Source organism: Lithobates pipiens, unplaced genomic scaffold (assembly GCF_037356315.1).
Source record: "Lithobates pipiens isolate NorthernLeopardFrog02 unplaced genomic scaffold, aLitPip1_a1.2 Scaffold_19, whole genome shotgun sequence".
Classification (NCBI taxonomy): domain Eukaryota; kingdom Metazoa; phylum Chordata; class Amphibia; order Anura; family Ranidae; genus Lithobates; species Lithobates pipiens.
This window is the reverse complement of record NW_027507764.1, coordinates 195,207,842-195,229,649: the sequence shown is the minus strand read 5'-3', so window position 1 is coordinate 195,229,649 and position 21,808 is coordinate 195,207,842.

Genomic DNA, 21,808 nt, shown 5'->3' with positions numbered 1-21,808 from the left:
CCGGTCAGTGCCACCTATCAGTGCCGCCTGATCAGTGCCACCTCATCAGCGCACATCAGTAAAGGGAGAAAGATTACATGTTTGCTAAATTTTATAACAAACTATGAAAAATTTTTATTTTTGTATATTTAACAAAAAATAAAAATCTCAGTGGTAATTAAATATCACCAAAGGAAAGCTCTATTTGTGTGTAAAAAAAATACAAAATGTAATTTGGATACAGCGTTGCGTGACTGCGCAATTGTCATTCAAAGTGTGACAGTGCTGAAAGCTGAACATTTTCCTGGTTAGGAAGAGGGTAAAAGTGCCCGGTAGGAAAGTGAGGAATGTACACTATATTTTAGGTGATATTTACATCTTTGTGTTTTGGGCTTGTAGCATCCTACGTTCTGGGTTCATTTGTATTGCATTTGATATTTGCAGATTCTGAATCCCTTACTTTGGATTTCAGATTCAAATTACACAAAGGCCGTGCTTCATTATTTTTTCTCCCAATGAAGGTATAGGTGTCAGTTGAAGACATAAGACAATGTAATTCCCATGTGTCTGATATAGCATCTTGATTCAGCAGTGTCACCTTAGTTAGTAGTTTATTTCATGTGACAGGTTCACATCACCCTTTATACATCAAACAACCATTGCATTATGTAGGGCAGCCCCCGTAGGAGCCGCTGGTGACTAGGGGTCCTGCACAGCCAGGCACACCAAATTTCTACAGGCTCGCTTGAAATTGGAAACGTTTTATTTTTTTTATTAGGGGTTAATAAACTTGAATAGGGATAGGGTTATTATGGAATGCTCACTTGACTGGAACAAAGTCTCTTCAGGGACACTCAAATATATTCACTCTCTGTATACACTCATCCTCCAGTACATCACTTGCTTGCAGGAACAACTCAGACCCAGCCGGAACACTGTTTGATGAATGTGGCAAGGCACTCAGCCAGATCAAGCAAAAGCCCTTTACAGGCAGGGACTGCGGGCCCCTTTGGTGCGTAGAGAAAAAGTCCAGTGTCCTGCTACATACCTGTAACTACTGATCCCAGCACCACCTCTTCAGGCACTGCCAGCCCACCTGGCTACAGCTGCCCCTTTCACTAGCCCTCCTGGCTACTTCCTACAGTCCTCTCAGACTGCCACACTCACCAGCCACACAGCTGTGTTCTCCCTGGAGATATCTCATGCCGCGTACACACGTAGCGAACTATCCTACGGACTTAGTCTGGCGGACTTCCCGCCAGACTGTCCGTCGGACTTTCCGAATGAGCTACTTGCCCACACATGGCACTTTTTCAGTGGACTAATACGGCGTACTAAGTCCGCCGTACTATCCGCCCTACTTTTGAAATGAACGGACTCGCCCACACACACGGAGGAAAGTCCGCTCATTTCGAGCGCTTCTCCAGGTAGGCGGGGCCCGCGAAGGAGACATCGCTGGCCCCGCCACCTGGTATGGACTTAAAGGGGAACCCCAACTCCGAAAAAAATCGGCGTGGGGGTCCCCCCAGGTCCACATCAGACTCTTGTTCGAGCATGCTACCTGGCCGGCCAGGAAAGGGGGGCGAGCGAGCGGCCCCCCCTCCTGAGCCGTACCAGGCCGCGTGCCCTCAACATGGAGGGGTGCCTTGGGGAAGGGGGGGCGTGCGCCCCCCCACCCCAAAGCACCTTGTCCCCATGTTGATAAGGACAAGGGCCTCTTCCCATCAACCCTGGCCGTTGGTTGTCGAGGTCTGCGGGCGGGGGGCTTATCAGAATCCGGGAGCCCCCTTTATTAAGGGGGCCCCCAGATACCAGGCCCCCCCACCCTATGTGAATGAGTAAGGGGTACAATGTACCCCTACCCATTCACCTGTGTAATAAAGTACAAAAAAAACAACACATAAGATAAAATAGTTTATTGCACAGCTCCGGGGTCTTCCGTCTTCGGGGGGTCTTCTCGCCGGACTCCTCCGCTATCTTCTTCTAGCTCTTTTACTAGCGAAGGAGCCTTCTTTCGACTTCGGGGGCACCCCCCCATGTTGAGGGCACGCGGCCTGGTACGGCTCAGGAGGGGGGGGCGCTCGCTCGCCCCCCCTTTCCTGGCTGGCCGGGTAGCGTGCTCGGACCAGGTTCTGATGTGGACCTGGGGGGACCCCCACGCCGATTTTTTTTGGCGTTGGGGTTCCCCTTTAAGTCCATACCAGGTGGCGGGGCCAGCGACGTCTCCTTCGCGGGCCCCGCCTACCTGGAGACCCGCTCAAATGAGCGAACTTTTCTCCGGGCGGGAAAAGTCCGTTCATTTCAAAACTACGGCGGACTGGCATACACACCGCCGAAATGCGAGTCCGGCGGGAAGATTGGAGTGCAAAACTACTTTCTAAGTCCGCCGTACTTTCGGGTCAAAAAAGTATGCCGGAGGCTACACACGGGGGGATTGTCCGGCGGACTTGAGTTTGCCGGACTTTTCCACCCGATTGTTTGATCGTGTGTACGCGGCATCAGATGTGCTAGCTGGCTCCTGTTGTCCTCATTCTTGCTCCCGTGCCTCTGGACAGGACAGACTAGGGGGTGGCTACCCTCAAGGGCCACTGAAAGCCTCCTCAACACTATCTCCAGCTTCCACCCAAACTCTGCACTGCCCCTGCTGGCCTGACTGAGTATTCAAGAGGGGCCCACCCCCTATCAGCCCACTTGCTGAGGACCAGCCAGGGCCCTCCTTAACATTCCAGGCAGCTCCTCCCAGCCTTCATTCCATTCCTCCGGAAGCCTCACCAAGGCTCCAGCAAGCAAGGGGAGGCACCAGAGGTGTTGCCTTATGAGTCCTCCATCCTCCCTAGATCACTCACCCCGGCCCAGATTAAACACAGACTTGGCTCCCAGCCAAGCCTAAATTTTTTTTTTTCAATTTCTTTATTTATTTATTTTTTTCCCTTTCCATTTTTTTTTTCCTCAAGTAAACAAGAATATAATTTTACATAAACAATCTAAGAGTCATACATCGTGTTTCCATATTCATACATAATAAACAAAAAGAGCATAACAATTCATTCTATTCCCTTAGCCTCTTATTCCCTTTATAATGTAATGTATAAATCCAAAGAGAGAGCAGGCTAGGTTAATGGTAATCTATATAATATATCGGGGCAATATCATAGAGACTTCACTCTCAGTCCCACATACCCCATGTCTGGTCCTAGGTTGGTACTGTTCCCAATCAGGCCAGAGTTATATTGTTATCCTCTTATTTCTCATCTTCCCCCCCTGATATTTTCCCCCCTATTCTTCTCCCCCCCCCCCCCCGAGAAAAAAAAAAAAGGGGGGGACCAAGCCAATGTAAGGATTAAGGGGTGTCAAAACAAAATGGTTGACCTTATGTCTTACTAAATACTTGTATTTTTCTATCCTTCTCTGTAAAATAAGGATTCGTCATCTATTGTCACGTACTCATCAAGAAGAGGCCGCATCAGCCCTAAAAAGCAGTCTACGCCCAGAAGATTGTCTTATCAGCTGATAACACCCGGAGAATTGTCTTTACTTTGAAAATGTTGTTTTTTTTACATTTGCTGATGTTTGCCCTTTTCTGTCTATAAAAGATGTAATAAAGAAGCCTCAGAGCCACAGTCAGTCAGAGACAGTCAGAGTTAACGACGGACTTCTGAGCAGAAATACTGAATAATATCTCCGTGTCTCTTTGCTTGGATAAGAACTCTAACTAACAATTGGGAAACGGTAACATAACCTGACAAATAGGTGACTTGTTGAGGTCACACCTAACATTTCTGGCGCCGCGAATAGGGACTCGCTGAAGAAACTACAAGAGGCGAACGAACATAAGGACGGAACAAAAAGGCTGGGCACATCAAGAACCACAGACAAATCCTGCGCAGGTAAGAAAAGCTTTATTTTCTTATAAACTCTGTGCTTCTTAGATTTGTGCCCACCTGATCTGTCTGAATTGTTCTTCAGGTAAAAACCAACCTCTGTAGTAAGCGGGTCTTGAACTTAATATTTTGGCTTATGTTACCGTTGTTTCTTGTCTGTCTACTTGTCATCTGTCTGTTGTGAATGAGATAAGCCCTGTTTGTATGGTGTGAATTGAAACATATATCATCCCAATGGGTAACGGAATGCGCCCTTAACTCGTAAGAGTACTTTGGGGGTCCGACACTTAAGTTTGATATACGCTTTTTGATTCATGAGCCTAAAAACGGGTTGAAAGTATAAGTCCTGACTGCCTCAATAAAGCAGGAATAAGAAACGAATGCTGAGAGATTCCATGGTAATGGGAAGGGAAATAAGGTCTCCACAAAGTCCCGGAGACCTAGTCATATGTGTTTGGCCACCAAAAGGGAATGCTTGTATATGTTGTAGCCGTCAGTCTGGTCATAATATTTGTCAGTTGGCTAGCATATAAGGTAATTCGATTTCAGAAATCTCATCTAGGAGAGGTTTTTAGTATTTTGGCACCCTAGGAGGAGAAGGCAACGAGACACTTAGTAAGTGATCCAAACGCCACCTAGGCAGGACTGTCAAAATGGGCCAGACACATGGTAAACCCCAGGAGGAATCTCAGAAATGTTATGCTGTTAAAGACATAATTACAATGTTGTATGGGAAGGATAAGACACAGGGCACAAATAGGATTCTCAAGAAATTGGGGATGGATGGAGAAAATGGATTAAGTGTAGAAGGTTGGGAAGAAATAAAGAGAGACAGACAGGGAGAGATATTGCAGAACAGATGGGTATCACAAATACAATGTTTAATTAAGGTTTCCAACAGGGCTGAAGAGGAGGGATGGGAGTATTGTCAGGAAAAGGGTGGATGGGATATGAAGGTCCGACACAAAAGTCTTCCTTCTGCTCCCGGCGATAGGGTTAATACGGGAGATACTCCACCTCCTTATAACACTACCACACCAGGTAATGAAAGACCAAAACTTTATCCTTCCTTAAGAGGAAGAGGATGGGTATGCCGAGTATGCGGTACCCAGAACCCAGACTGGGCACAGGAATGTGTACATTGCGGCGCTCAAAGACCAGAGCCCGTAGCTCCAGTCCATAGTCGGACTAGGGTAATACAAGTAAATAATCCAAATGCGGGTCAAGCAGGACAGCCACCTACAGTGACCCGACAAGTCGTTCTGAGGACATGGACACCTTGGTCGGCTGACACTCTTATGGCATTAATACAGAATGCTCCTGATCCCGTAGCAAAACCTGCCGCATTCTGTAGATTCGTGACACAATTACTAGACACACATGAAGCAACTTGGCAAGATGGGGAAGATATATGTAGACATAAAATGACACTAACGATGTTTAATCAATTTATGAATGAAATTGCTCCACATAGACCACAAGGGGATCCAGCGGCAGATCCACCAGGAATACATCCTCGTCATATAGACTCTAGACCCCTGTTTATTGCTCAGTTACGAGAATTTTGCCAAGGGAAACAGCAGGAAAGGGGTTCGACAGCGCCCATAAAACAGGCCCCAGGTCAGACTGTTACAGAATTTTACCTCAACATGGAAAGCATGATGGCTGACGAAGGTCTAGATTTAGCCTTACCCGTCACCATTAGGGCTTTCAATCGACAGTTTATGGAAGGACTAGTACCCCAAATAGGTGACAAACTGAAGGCATGTACTCCCGAATGGAGAGCCATACGGGACAGAGGAACATTGTTGCAGAAAGCACAAGGCATAGAGGCTGATTTAGCAGAAACTAAACCCAGAAGGACACCGGGAGTTAACACTGTTGCCCGGGTCAATGAAGGAGGGAATTCCTCCCGTAAACCTCTTACCTGTTATTACTGCAACAAGGTGGGACATATAAAAAGAGACTGTAGGAAAAGGATAAAAGACGAACAGGAAGGAAACACGGACAGAGACACGAGGGACTACAGACAGAGGCGTACCAATGATAGGGACGATCCGACCGCATGACTTGCCCCAGTCCTAGCTGAATCAGAGAACAAAATGCTCCACATGTTGATGAAGGTGGAAGGTAAACATATTCCTTGTTTGGTTGACACAGGAGCGTCACACAGTCTGTTGTCTGATTCAGTAGTCCCTCCACACATGACGTCCCGTGACACCATACCCATAAGTGGTTATGACGGACTCCTGACTGATGCCCCGCTGACTAAACCTTTAAAAGTAAAGATAGGAAATCACATGTTTTTGTCACGCTTTTTGATTTCCAGAGGAGCTCCCACTAATTTATTAGGAGCAGACATTCTTCAGAAAATAGGAGCGAACATTACTTATCACCCAGATGGCATGGTCACCCTAGCAATAGGAGATGACCCAGAGGGTATAGAAATCTGTAGTAAAATACAATGCTTGGAAGAAGAACCAGAACCGTCCAATACGCCCTCACCGGAAATAGACCAAATTCTGTCTAGCCTTCCGGAAGGGTTATGGGAAACACATCCAGCAGACGTTGGGCTTCTGCCCATACCCCCGGTTACTCTACAGCTGATTCCAGGAGCAGTTCTCCCTCAGCAGAAACAGTACCCACTCAGTGCGCCCCAGGAAGCAGCTATAGAACTACAAATGGAGGCTCTACTTAACCACTTGCCGACCGCCGCACGACGATATACGTCGGCAGAATGGCACGGGCAGGCATATGGGCGTATATATAAGTCCCTGCCTGCCCGCGGGTGGGGGGCCCGATCGGGCCCCCCCCCCGGTGCCTGCGGCGGTCGGCATTTCTTCGAGAGCGATCCGGGATGAGGGGGCGGCCATTCATTCATGGCCACCCCCTCGCGATCGCTCTCGACGAATGGAAATCCCCCGTGACATCACTTCCTCTCCTGTAATGTAAACACAGGAGAGGAAGTGATGTATTCTCTCCTCCGTGTCGGTATTTTCCGTTCCGACACGGAGGAGAGCGGATCGGTGAGTTGCACCAACACTCTACACACACAGTAGAACATGCCAGGCACACTCACACCCCCCCTTTACCCCCCGATCACCCCCCCAATTACCCCTGCCCCCCAGTCACAGTGACACCAATGTCATTTTTTTTTTTTTTTTTTTTTTTTTTTGCATTGGTGTCATTTGTGACTGTAATAACTGTTAGGGCAGTTAGAGTTAGCCCCCTTTAGTTCTAATGTACCCCCCTAACCCCCCCAATAAAGGTTTAACCCCGTGATCACCCCCCGTCGCCAGTGTCACTAAGGCTGGGTTCACATTGCAGCGGTTTATGAGAACGAATGTGATTCGCACCGCACTGCAGTGCAAATCACATCCGATCTCTGTGCGATTCGAGTTCAGCCATTCGCCGCACCCGCCGCACCCGCCACACCCGCCGCACCCGCCGCAAATTCGCACGGGACCCTTTTTTTGGCCCGCAGCAGAATCGGATCGCATGGGTGTTCACACCATGCGATCCGAGTTTGCAGATCGCACTGCGATATGCGAACTGATCTGGGGGTGTCAGTAACATTTCACTGACACTCCCAGCAGTTCGCATAGGGCAGTGTGATCTGCCGCCGGGAGGCATGCGATGCGGGAACCCGCCGCGGATTCGCGGCGTTTCCGCATCGCTCCAGTGTGAACCCAGCCTAATAAGCGATCATTTTTCTGATCGCCGTATTAGTGTCACAGGTGACGCTAGTTAGGCAGGTAGGTATTTAGGTTCGCCGCAGCTTTTTATAGCGCCAGGGACCCCCATATACTACCGCATAAAGCCCCCTGATTGCCCCCTAGTTAACCCTTTCACCAGTGATCACCATATAACTGTTACAGGTGACGCTGGTTGGTTAGTTATTTTTTTATAGTTTCAGGGCACCCGCCATTTATTACCTAATAAAGGTTTAACCCCCTGATCACCCGGCGGGTGTCATTTGTGACTAATAACTGTTAGGGCAGTTAGGGTTAGCCCCCTTTAGTTCTAAGGTACCCCCCTAACCCCCCCAATAAAGGTTTAACCCCGTGATCACCCCCCGTCGCCAGTGTCACTAAGGCTGGGTTCACATTGCAGCGGTTTATGAGAACGGATGTGATTCGCACCGCACTGCAGTGCAAATCACATCCGATCTCTGTGCGATTCGAGTTCAGCCATTCGCCGCACCCGCCACACCCGCCGCACCCGCCGCAAATTCGCACGGGACCCTTTTTTTGGCCCGCAGCAGAATCGGATCGCATGGGTGTTCACACCATGCGATCCGAGTTTGCAGATCGCACTGCGATATGCGAACTGATCTGGGGGTGTCAGTAACATTTCACTGACACTCCCAGCAGTTCGCATAGGGCAGTGTGAACTGCCGCCGGGAGGCATGCGATGCGGGAACCCGCCGCGCATTCGTGGCGTTCCCGCATCGCTCCAGTGTGAACCCAGCCTAATAAGCGATCGTTTTTCTGATCGCTGTATTAGTGTCACAGGTGACGCTAGTTAGGCAGGTAGGTATTTAGGTTCGCCGCAGCTTTTTATAGCGCCAGGGACCCCCATATACTACCGCATAAAGCCCCCTGATTGCCCCCTAGTTAACCCTTTCACCAGTGATCACCATATAACTGTTACAGGTGACGCTGGTTGGTTAGTTATTTTTTTATAGTTTCAGGGCACCCGCCATTTATTACCTAGTCTCACTAGTGTACCCCTAAATTTAGGGGTGTCTACTTTCCAAAATGGGGTCATTTGGGGGGGGTTTGTGCCATCTTGGCATTTTATGGCCTTCAAAACTGTAACGCCCTTAGAAAGCCTGAAGGCGGTGCTTGGTTTTCGGGGCCCCGTACGCGGCTAGGCTCCCAAAAAGTCCCACATATGTGGTATCCCCGTACTCAGGAGAAGCAGCAGAATTTATTTTGGGGTGTCATTTCACATATGCCCATGGCATGTGTGAGCAATATATCATTTAGTGACAACTTTGTGAAAAAAAAAAAAAAAAAAAAAAAGTTTGTAATTTTCCCGCAACTTGTGGCAAAATATAAAATATTCCATGAACTCAACATGCCTCTCAGCAAATAGCTTGGGGTGTCTACTTTCTAAAATGGGGTCATTTGTGGGGGTTTTGTGCCATCTTGGCATTTTATGGCCTTCAAAACTGTAATAGGTAGTGAGAAGTGAACTCAAAAATTTACGCCCTTAGAAAGCCTGAAGGCGGTGCTTGGTTTTCGGGGCCCCGTACGCGGCTAGGCTCCCAAAAAGTCCCACATATGTGGTATCCCCGTACTCAGGAGAAGCAGCAGAATTTATTTTGGGGTGTCATTTCACATACGCCCATAGCATGTGTGAGCAATATATCATTTAGTGACAACTTTGTGTAAAAAAAAAAAAAAAAATTTTTTTTTTGTCATTATTCAATCGCTTGAGGCAAAAAAATAAAATATTCAATGGGCTCAACATGCCTCTTATCAATTTCCTTAGGGGGTCTACTTTCCAAAATGGGGTCATTTGGGGGGGTTTTGTACTGCCCTGCCATTTTAGCACCTCAAGAAATGAGATAGGCAGTCGTAAACTAAAAGCTGCGTAAATTCCAGAAAACGTACCTTAGTTTGTAGATGTGACAACTTTTGCGCAAACCAATAAATATACAATTATTGACTTTTTTTTTACCAAAGACATGTGGCTGAATACATTTTGGCCTAAATGTATGACTAAAATTGAGTTTATTGGATTTTTCTAATAACAAAAAGTAGAAAATATCATTTTTTTTCAAAATTTGCGGTCTTTTTACGTTTATATCGCAAAAAATAAAAATCGCAGAGGCAATCAAATACCATCAAAAGAAAGCTCTATTTGTGGGAAGAAAAGGACGCAAATTTTGTTTGGGTACAACATTGCATGACCGCGCAATTACCAGTTAAAGCAGCGCAGTGCCAAAGTGTAAAAAGACCTCTGGTCATTTACCAGCAAAATGGTCCGGTCTGAAAGTGGTTAAAAGTGGAGCATTAAAAGAAATACAATCACCAGCCAATACCCCATTGTATCCAGTTAAGAAAAAGACATTGGGGGATGGCCCAATAAGGTATAGGATGGTACAGGACTTAAGGGCAATAAACAAAATATTGGCCCCAATAACGCCATTAGTACCGAACCCGCATACCTTACTGTCAGAAATACCATCAGATAGCTCCTCATTTACAGTTGTAGACTTGGCAAATGCTTTCTTTTCTGTACCCCTGGCGGAGGAATGTCAACCATGGTTCGCGTTCCGCCTTCGAAACCGTCAGCTAACCTGGACACGCCTACCTCAAGGAATGGCGCATTCGCCAACTCTATACTCACAAGCCCTGCAGACAGTGTTAGGAGAATGGCAACCACCTGACACTTGTGTATTGTTGCAATATGTAGATGACCTATTGTTATGTTGTCCGGATAACGATACTTGTTTAAAAGCCACTCTATCATTGTTACAATTCCTGGCTGAAAAAGGGTGCAAGGTGAATAGAACTAAGTTACAGGTATGTCAGAAAAAGGTTGTCTTTTTGGGCCACTGTATATCCCAGGGTACTCGACACCTCACTGAAGACCGAGTCCAGGCCATAAGACAAATGAATATCCCACGCAATTTTAAGCAACTTCGTATGTTTCTGGGAATGGTGTCATATTGTAGACAATGGATACCACATGCCAGTTCTCTGATGCAGCCATTATATGATTGCTTGAAAATAGTACCCTATGTACTCACAGAAGCAGGTCATGAATCTTTTAGCACCTTAAAAAGGTTACTAATTTCGGCACCTGCGATCGGGATCCCTGATTATACCAAAACATTTCATTTGTACATTGCTGAAATCACGGGACACGCAACAGGGGTGTTGACACAACAACACATCAAACAAAGGCCGGTAGCATACTTCTCGGCGGCCCTCGATCCTGTCTCTAGAGGATCACCGTCCTGTGTACGAGCAGTTGCAGCAGTGTCAATTATCATTGACAAATCCTCAGAAATTGTCTTAGACAATCCTGTAGTGGTACATACCACACATGACATACACGCCATCTTATCACAGGTCCAACCAAAACACATATCAATGGCAAGGCAGCTGCGTCTACAATGCACTTTGCTCCTACCCCCCAATGTTACCTTTCAGCGATGCACTTCTTTTAACTTAGCACAGCTTTTACCATTACAGACAGATTTGACAGGGGGGAGTAATGATGATAATGGTGTAGACACAGCACAAGATACTCAGGATTCTGACACACTTTCATTTCATGACATAACATCTGATGAACATGATTGTTTCCAACTTATGGAACAAGAAACCACGGGGTTCCCACATGTCACAGACATACCCATTACAAATGCAGAACACACACTGTACATAGATGGTAGTAGATTTGCCGATGACAAAGGTAAATATCACACAGGTTATGCTGTGGTAACGGACACACAGGTAATTGAGGCAAAGTCACTACCAGCACACATGTCGGCACAAGAAGCGGAACTAACCGCTCTAGAGAAAGCCCTAGAACACTTAGAGGGACAAGAAGGGAACATTTACACTGATTCCGCATACGCCTACGGTGTGGCACATGATTATGGCCACATATGGAAAGCTAGAGGTTACCTTACAGCAGCAGGCACACCTGTTAAACATGGTGAAGGAATCAAAAGAGTCCTGAACAATCTTCAAAAGGTTATAAGAGTAGCCATCATGAAGATAGCGGCACACACGAGCGCAAAAACAACTGAGGCAAAAGGAAACGCATTTGCAGATTTAACTGCAAAGAAGGCAGCTCTAGGGGAAGTAAGCCCTGAGACCTTAGCCACGGTACAGGTGAGTATGCCCGAAACCACATGGCAGCAGCTAATGGAACTACAGGAACAAGCAGGGGCTATTGAGAAGGACCGTTGGGTTAAGGAGGGAGCTGCACCAGGCCTTGACAATGTATGGAGAGAAGGAGACAAAATATGTCTACCCGCTTCTCTATACCCCGCAATGGCAGCGGCTGTTCACTTACCCACTCATGTCAGCTCCAATTCTATGTATAGGATTGTAAGCCAAGGATGGCTAGCCCCTGGATTCAGTAGTACTGCAAGGAACTACTGTGCTGCATGCCAAATCTGTCTGATTAATAACCCAGGACAGAGAGTGAAAACCCCACGTAAACATCAGGTCCGGGCCCAATATCCCTTTCAGAGACTGCAGATTGACTACATACAAATGCCTAAGAGCGGCCCCTTTGAATTTGTTCTCGTGTGCATCTGCCTATTTTCAGGCTGGCCCGAAAGTTATCTTGTGAAATCAGCTACGGCAAAAGCCACCGCCAAGAAACTGATTACTGAGCTGATACCTAGGTTTGGTCTCCCAGAAACAATAGAATCAGATAGGGGGACACATTTCACGGGAGAAATAATGCAAAATGTGATGGCAATGTTAGGGGTTCAACAAAGTTTTCATACTCCTTACCACCCACAGAGTTAAGGATCAGTAGAAAGAGTAAATGGTACAATCAAGCTGAAAATACAAAAAGCTATGCAAGAGTTAAATAAACCATGGCCTGAGTGCCTACCCTTAGCTTTGTTCTCTATTAGGTACACCCCAACAGGAAAAACAGGGTTATCCCCATATGAAATACTGTTTGGAAGTGCACCTAGATTAGGTTTATATTTTCCTCAAAGTATGCAATTACAATGTGATAGTTTAACTACGTATGTAATACAGTTGCAACAGCGTCTGACTAAAATCCACAAGAGTGTGTATTCTTCTCTTCCAGACCCTAATTCTGTCACAGGTACACACGATCTACAACCAGGAGACTATGTGTATGTAAAGAAACATACCAGAAAGACACTGGAACCAAGGTTTGAAGGTCCTTTCCAGGTGCTATTGATTACAGCAACCTCAGTGAAATTGGAAGGGAAACCTACCTGGATCCACGCTTCTCATTGTAAAAAGGAGCCAGTTGGCAAATGACAACATGTATCTTTTTATTGTTTCAGTAATTCTGGCTAATAGTTTGGTTACCTCACAGAATAAAATACACAAGGATGAAGGATTTTCTAAAAAAATGTTATTACTGAAGTTTAAATATGCTTATGCCCAGAAGTCAGGATATGAGAAATGTTGGATTTGTAGCAAATTACACCCCAGCACAGCAAGTATACCACTGATGGCAGTTCCTATAAACTATACTGATCTTGCTAACAGTAGCATTAACATAATTAGAACAAATACCAGCGAGACAGTAATGTTTAAGTCAAATGGTCTCGCCTTTTTCCCTGATTGGTGTTTCAACTTAGGGAACACAACGGGAGGAAATGGAGAATGCCAAGACAGCAAGTTTAATTTGTCCATTGTCGTATTAAATGGAAGCTTCTATCCCAGTAATTCCAGCACACACCAGACATTATCTGACTTCCTCACTAACATTGTGGATAATAATGTTAGGTGGTTAGTATCCAACTTATCCCTCTATGGATACACCTCTCGTTATAGAAATGATATCAGTTCAAGATCAGTAGCTCTAGGAAACAATATATACATCTGTTGTGAGGATAAATGTTATACTTGGATACCTAGAAGAGCTCAGGGATGGTGCTACCTCGCAAGTTTAGTACCAGTAATGGGAGTAGTAGGTGATGAACGAGGTGATCACCTATTAGAAGCTAGCATGCATCCTAGATATCCCCTCAGGTATCGTAGTAAAAGAGAAATATTCCTGAAGAAGGACATGGCATGGGCTTGGTTCCCGTCCTGGACAGGATGGGGTATAGACTTAATGAAACGACTAAATAACTATACAGGAATTATTAATGATGTTTTGGAGAAAAACTCTGATGACATTACTAAGTTAAATCTGGAGACCAGAGCCATCAGACAACAATTAGAATTACATGAATTAGCAATTGAAAGTATGAGTGCAGCACTGACAGGACTCTGTGAAACTACTGAGGACTATGAGTGCTGTACTTGGATACATAACACCAGCATTGAGGTACCTGACTATTATGACATCATTGCACAACACCGTACGGAAGTAAAGAATTTACAAGAGAAGGCCCGAAATATTGGTCGCGACTGGGATCCGTTTGGTGGAACTTTTAGTTTCTCAGGGTTATTCTCTTGGGTTAAGAAGGCAGCAATGACGATTATAGTGGTGCTCTTATTCGTATTTTTCTTTTATGTATGCTTTAAACTGCTCATGTGCTTTTGCAAGAAAGCCAAGGTAAATGATGCGGAAAAGATGGAACTTTTGTGAAGATAGGTAGATTTAGATTCTTGACATCACCCATCTGTCAGAAAAGCCACTCTTCCTGAATTTTAGATGTTGGTACTGTCCAGGGGGATGGGTGTATACCCCTCTGACAACTCGCGGTCAGGGAGAGTACTCTGGATATAGGCCGACTAGAACTTGTTCAGGTGGACCCAGGGCAAGAGGGAGGGGTGATGTCAAAGGGGGAAATGTAAGGATTAAGGGGTGTCAAAACAAAATGGTTGACCTTATGTCTTACTAAATACTTGTATTTTTCTATCCTTCTCTGTAAAATAAGGATTCGTCATCTATTGTCACGTACTCATCAAGAAGAGGCCGCATCAGCCCTAAAAAGCAGTCTACGCCCAGAAGATTGTCTTATCAGCTGATAACACCCGGAGAATTGTCTTTACTTTGAAAATGTTGTTTTTTTTACATTTGCTGATGTTTGCCCTTTTCTGTCTATAAAAGATGTAATAAAGAAGCCTCAGAGCCACAGTCAGTCAGAGACAGTCAGAGTTAACGACGGACTTCTGAGCAGAAATACTGAATAATATCTCCGTGTCTCTTTGCTTGGATAAGAACTCTAACTAACAATTGGGAAACGGTAACATAACCTGACAAATAGGTGACTTGTTGAGGTCACACCTAACACCAAAAAAAAAGGGGGGGAGTTCTCATCTCCTTCCCCTATATCTCCCCCTCCTCCCCCTTAAATCGCATCAATCTGTCTCCTTCCCTCCTCCAAGGAGATATAGAGGTTCCATGGTGTCCATATTTCCAAGTAAGTTTTCCTTCTTTTCCTGGCTGTCCATATTAGGTCTTCCATCCTTTTCACCTCCTCAACTTTCTTCAACCACATGCTCACACTGGGGGGTTGTATTTGTTTCCACCTAAGTGTTATACATGACTTGGCTGTATTTACCAAGTGACACAGGATGGAATTCCCACCTATATTTCCTGAGGTCTCTGACAAGTTCAGGAGGAATACTGCTGGGTCCTCCCGTATTTCTACTTCACTGAATTTTTGAGCGATATCTCGTACCTCTTTCCAGTATTTCTTAATTTTTGGACATGACCAAAATATATGTAAAAAATTTCCCACTTCTTTCTGGCACCTCCAACACTTATTTGATATATGAGGGAAATATTTTTGAAGTTTTTCTGGTGTTCTATACCACTGTGCGATAATTTTATAATTAGTTTCCTGTAGTTTTGTGCATGTTGCTGTTTTAAAAATTGATTGTATCAAATTTTTCTTCTGCTCCTCAGAAAAAGTCCTTCCTAGGTCTATTTCCCACTTCCTAAAGAAGGGTACCTGAAAATTTTCTACGGGTTTAATCAGTAACGCGTACATTTTCGAGATTGCATGCGTAATTGGTTCCTTTTCCATACAGAGTTTCTCAAATGGCATATAGTCTCGCTCTAGTAACTCTGGCACTATCTCTGTTTTTAGAAAATGTCCTAATTGTGCCGCCTGCCAGAAATCTAATTGAAAAGGGCCTTTTCTATCTATCATCTCCTGCATTGTTGGCCATTTACCTTTTTTCACGAAATGCGAAGCTTGATATATTCCTTTTTTAATCAACTTATCAAAAGGTCCTTTCTGTATGCCTGGTATAAATCGGGGGTTACCCAATATAGGGACTAGAGGGGAGTTCTGTGTCGATATCTTATTCTTAGCTAAGAGATGGTAGCATATCTGTAATGTGGGTCCTATTGTAGGGTGTAGCTTCGTATCTGAGGTCAAATTTCTGTAGCACCAAGGTGCTCTATGTAGTAGCTCCCTACATTGTGCTTGCTCTAATTTTACCCATATTTTCTGATCTCCATGTCGACACCAGTCTAGTAATCTACCTAGATGTATTGCATGGTAATATTTGTATATGTCTGGTGTTGCTAATGTCCTCCGTATCCTTGGTTGTTTGTCTGCCCAAATAAATTTCATAAATAATGTTTGTATAGTTCTAAAGAAATTTCTTGGTATTAACATTGGGATTGCCTGGAGGAGGTACAGGAGTTTTGGCAAAATATTCATCTTGATTATATTATTTCTTCCAAACCAGGAATGTATTCCCCTGTGCCATCTCTCCAGGCATCCTCGTACCATCTTCAATACTGATACAAAATTTAATTCATATATCTTATTGAAGTTTGTTGCGATCGTTATTCCCAAGTATTTCAAGCCATAGTTCGTCCAATTAAATTTATAATTTAATTTTATTAGTCTCGTCATTTTCTCTGGGACTGCTATCATTAAGGCTTCTGACTTGGAGCAGTTTATTTTAAAGTGGGATAATGTACTATATGTCTCGATTTCCTTACATAGATTTGGGAGCGAGATTATCGGATTCGTCACTGTAAAAAGCATATCATCTGCATATGCTGTGACTTTATTATGGGTTTCTCCTATGGTTATTCCTTGGATATCCCTGTTGAGCCTTACTCTGCATAGAAGTGGTTCAAGGGTCAACGCAAATAACAGAGAGGACAGTGGACATCCCTGTCTGGTCCCATTTGTTATTGGGAAAGATGTAGATACCACTCCATTTACTCTTACTTGAGCTGTAGGTTTTTCATACAAGCTTGTTATCCAGCCCATCATTTTCCCTCCTAGCTTTATATGTCAGAGTACCGAGAACATGAACCCCCACCCCACCCGATCAAAAGCCTTTTCTGCATCTGTTCCCAGAAATATACAGGGGGTATCGGTAGAGATGACTGTATGTATTAGGTTTAAGGCCTTAATAGTATTGTCCCTTGATTCTCTTGTTGGGACAAATCCCACTTGGTCTTGATGAATCAAAGAGGGCAAATACTGTTGTATCCTCAAGGCTAATAATTTGCTAAATATTTTCAAATCTGCGTTCAGTAAAGATATTGGCCTATAGCTTCCACATTGTTTCGGGTCTTTACCTTCTTTCTGTATCACTGTGATTGTAGCTTTAAGTGTATCTGAGTGGAAAGTCGATATGTCTCCTATTTCATTAAACAGTTTAACCATATATGGACATAATTCCGGCATAAGCGTCTTATAATATTGGGCTGTTAGTCCATCTGGACCAGGTGCTTTCCCACTTTTTATCTGTTTTATCGTGTTTTGTACTTCTTCTAGTGTGATTGGGGATTCCATCTCCTCTTGTGCAGTACTTGTCAGAGTCGGCATTTCGCTTGATCTTATGTATTCATTTATCTTAGCTTGATCTGATGCCCTCAAATTCAGATTATACAATGAGGAGTAGAAATCGCCAAACACACCAGCAATCTGTTCTGGCACTCGTTCTTCCTCCCCACCTTTTTTTCTAATTATAGGTATGTATGTCTTGGATTGTATTTCCCGTAATGCTCTCGCTAGTTGTTTTCCGCATTTATTGCCGGATTCATAGCTACACTTACGTCCTATCTGAATTGCCATTTCAGCTCTGTACTGTAGCAGATCTGTAACTTGCCTACGTGTGCTTATTAATTCTTGTTCAACTTCTAAGTTCTGGGCATGTTTATGTTGGGCTTCTAGATGTTGCATTTTTACTAATAATTCTGTTAACTTAGTTTCTCTTTCCTTCTTAATCCTTGCTCCATGCTTAATCAATACTCCTCTGATTACTGCCTTGTGCGTTTCCCAGATTGTTCCCAAGGAACTTTCTGGGCCTTCGTTCTCCTGAAAGAAGAATTTTATCTCCTTTCTGACATCCTCCAGGACTAAAGGATCCTGAAGGAGGCTCTCATTGAGTTTCCACATCCTAGAGGTTAAATGTTTTTTCCCCGTTAAATTATATTTTAAAAAAATTGGGGCATGATCTGACCAGGTAATTAGACCAATAGTGGCTTCCTTAACTGAGGATAATTGTTTATGCGGAATAAAAAACATATCTATCCGTGAATACACTCTATGCGGATTGGAGAAAAAAGAGTAATCTCTTTCCTTGGGGTGTAATAATCGCCATATATCTACCAGTTTTGTTTCTGTTATTGCCTGGGCTATCCTCTTTCTTATTTTAGGTGTCACTGACGATGTCCCTGATGAGGTGTCTTCACTGGGGATTAATGGGGTATTAAGGTCTCCCCCCATAATCAACTGTCCTTCTTCGAATTCCATAAGTTTGTCAAGTATCTCTTTAAAAAAGAGGTCTTGTTGTATATTGGGGGCATAATATGTTGCTAATGTAACTCCTACCCCTCCTATAGTCCCCTTTACAAACAGATACCTTCCCTTTGCATCTATCATAGAATCCCTATGATTCCATGCTACTGTTTTTGATATCATAATGGTGACTCCCTTAGTTTTGGAAATCGGGTTAAGCGCATGGTAAACCGTTGGATACCCCGTAGACCTCAGCAGAGAGAAATTATTTTCTCTGAAATGTGTTTCTTGAATAAACGCTACATCTATCTTCAATCTCTTTAAATCATGAAGTAACATTCGTCTTTTTTCCGGGACGTTCAGTCCCTTTACATTCAGGGACATTATTTTTAAAGTTTCCATATCTCCTTGGGGAAAGAGGCAGAGACAAGTAAAGGTGCAAACAAACAAAAAAAAAAAAAAAAAAAAAAAAAAGGGGGGGGGGGGGAGAACCCCCTCTGACCCTACCCCCTCCCGCCCCCCTCCCTCCCGTCCAATCTGCTACTCCCTCCCTCCCTCCCCCACTACCAATCCCTGGGTTGGCCGTTTACCAACGGTCTCCCCACGAATCTCAAAGCTCTACTGCTTTTACCCACTCAATTTCCGGACCCTCCGGATTATGAGTGTTTACCTAATGGGGTTTTGTGGTTGTGCCTGGCTGCTCCTGGGCGAGCTTCCCCCGTGCCCTCCGCCAGTCTTTTATAATATCATGTTTTCTACTGTCACCTGTTACTTCTCCACATAGATTGTGTCTACTCCAACATGGCTCTTTTAAGAGAGGGGGGGTTAAAAAAAAAAAAAAAAAAAAGGAGACAGAAGCCATAGTAGAGGCAAAGTTAATTATGTCTGTCCATTCACATCTACGTATATACTTTTACATATATACACCTATACCCTTGCATATACATGTATGGAGACACACATTCACAGCTGCACCTGTGTTTGTAAATTCATACATGTACCCATCTCTATATTTATCCAAAGCTTAATAGACATGTGCAGAGTAAAAGATTTCGTTTCGGAATTTCGTTTTCGTCTGAAAACTTAATTTATTTAGTTACTCCCGAAATTCGTTTTTATTTATTTTGTTTTTCGTTCAAAAATTGCATTCGTCCGAAAATCCACATGAATTACGGTCGAATCTGTCTTTGAAGGCTTATGGTGTCTGTCGAATGTATAAAGAAGATTCGACGGAGATAGTATATAGCATACTTTAGAACCCTATTAAAGTCTATGGGACTCCAACGTTCAAAATCTAAAGTGCTAATTTTAAAGGCTAATTTGCAAGTTACTGTCCTAAAAAGTGTTTGGGGACCCGGGTCCTGCCCCAGGGGACATGTATCAATGCAAAAAAAAGTTTTAAAAACGGCCGTTTTTTCAGGAGCAGTGATTTTTATAATGATTAAAGTGAAACAATAAAAGTGTAATATTCCTTTAAATTTCGTAGGGGGGGGGTTGTCTATAGTATGCCTGTGAAGGGGCGCATGTTTCCCGTGCTTAGAACTGTCCCTGCACAAAGTGTCATTTATGCAGGAAAAAAAGTCCTTTAAAATCACTCGCAGCTATAATGAATTGTCGGCTCCCGTAATACAGAGAACACTCATTGAAAGTCATTGATAAATAAATAAATAAATAAATAAATAAATAAAAAAGCGTGGGGGTCCCCCAAATTCAATTACTAGGCCCTTCAGGTCTGGTATGGATATTAAGGAGAACCCTGCCTCAAATTTAAGAAAAAATTTGACGTGGGGTTCCCCCTAAATATCCATAACCAGACCCTTCAGGTCTGGTATGGATATTAAGGGGAACCCCGCGTCAAATTAAAAAAAAAAAATTGACGTGGGGTTCCCCCTAAAAATCCATACCAGACCCTTTATCCGAGCACGCAACCTGGCAGGCCGCAGGAAAAGAGGGGGGGACGAGAGAGCGGCCCCCCCTCCCTCCTGAACCGTACCAGGCCACATGCCCTCAACATTGGGAGGATGCTTTGGGGGTCCGTGACCCCTCAAAGCACCTTGTCCCCATGTTGATGAGGACAAGGGCCTCATCCCCACAACCCTGGCCGGTGGTTGTGGAGGTCTGCGGGCGGGGGGCTTATCAGAATCTGGAAGCCCCCTTTAACAAGGGGACCCCCAGATCCCGGCCCCCCCCTGTTTGAAATGGTAAGGGGGTACAAAAGTACCCCTACCATTTCACAAAGAAAGTGTAAAAAATGTTTAAATAAAACAAACACTTTTTAAAAATTCCTTTATTAAAAATAAAAAAAAGATTCCAGCGGCGGTAATCCACTCTTGCTATCCAGCGACGGACGGTCATCTCTCCAGCGATGTCTCATGTCATCCAGCGCAGCGCAGCATCCTTCTTCTGTCTCCTCCACGGAGACACTGCAGGCATTCCGGCGGATGACGTTTCTTATATACGGAGGGCGGGGCCACCCGTCACCTGACCCCGCCCCCCTCTGACGCAAGGGGAAACCCGGGGTTCCCCGTGACGTATGGGTGACCCGCGCCCCCCTCTGATGTAACGGAAACCTGTCTGTGTTACATCAGAGGGGTGCGGGTCACCCCTACGTCACAGGGAACCCCGGGTTTCCCCTTGCGTCAGAGGGGGGCGGGGTCAGGTGACGGGTGGCCCCGCCCTCCGTATATAAGAAACGTCATCCGCCGGAATCCTTGCAGTGTCTCCTCCACGGAGACAGAAGGACGGAGGATTCGCTGCGCTGGATGACATGAGACATCGCTGGAGAGATGATCGTCCGTCGCTGGATAGCAAGAGTGGATTACCGCCGCTGGAATCTTTTTTTTATTTTTTTATTTTTAATAAAGGAATTTTTAAAAAGTGTGTTTGTTTTATTTAAACATTTTTTACACTTTCTTTGTGAAATGGTAGGGGTACTTTTGTACCCCCTTACCATTTCAAACAGGGGGGGGGGCGGGATCTGGGGGTCCCCTTGTTAAAGGGGGCTTCCAGATTCTGATAAGCCCCCCGCCCGCAGACCTCCACAACCACCGGCCAGGGTTGTGGGGATGAGGCCCTTGTCCTCATCAACATGGGGACAAGGTGCTTTGAGGGGTCACGGACCCCCAAAGCATCCTCCCAATGTTGAGGGCATGTGGCCTGGTACAGTTCAGGAGGGAGGGGGGGCCGCTCTCTCGTCCCCCCCTCTTTTCCTGCGGCCTGCCAGGTTGCGTGCTCGGATAAAGGGTCTGGTATGGATTTTTAGGGGGAACCCCACGTCAAATTTTTTCTTAAATTTGAGGCAGGGTTCCCCTTAATATCCATACCAGACCTGAAGGGCCTGGTAATTGAATTTGGGGGACCCCCACGCTTTTTTTTTTATTTATTTATTTTTTTATCAATGACTTTCAATGAGTGTTCTCTGTATTACGGGAGCCGACAATTCATAATAGCTGCGAGTGATTTTAAAGGACTTTTTTTCCTGCATAAATGACACTTTGTGCAGGGACAGTTCTAAGCACGGGAAACATGCGCCCCTTCACAGGCATACTATAGAAAACCCCCCCCCCCCTACGAAATTTAAAGGAATATT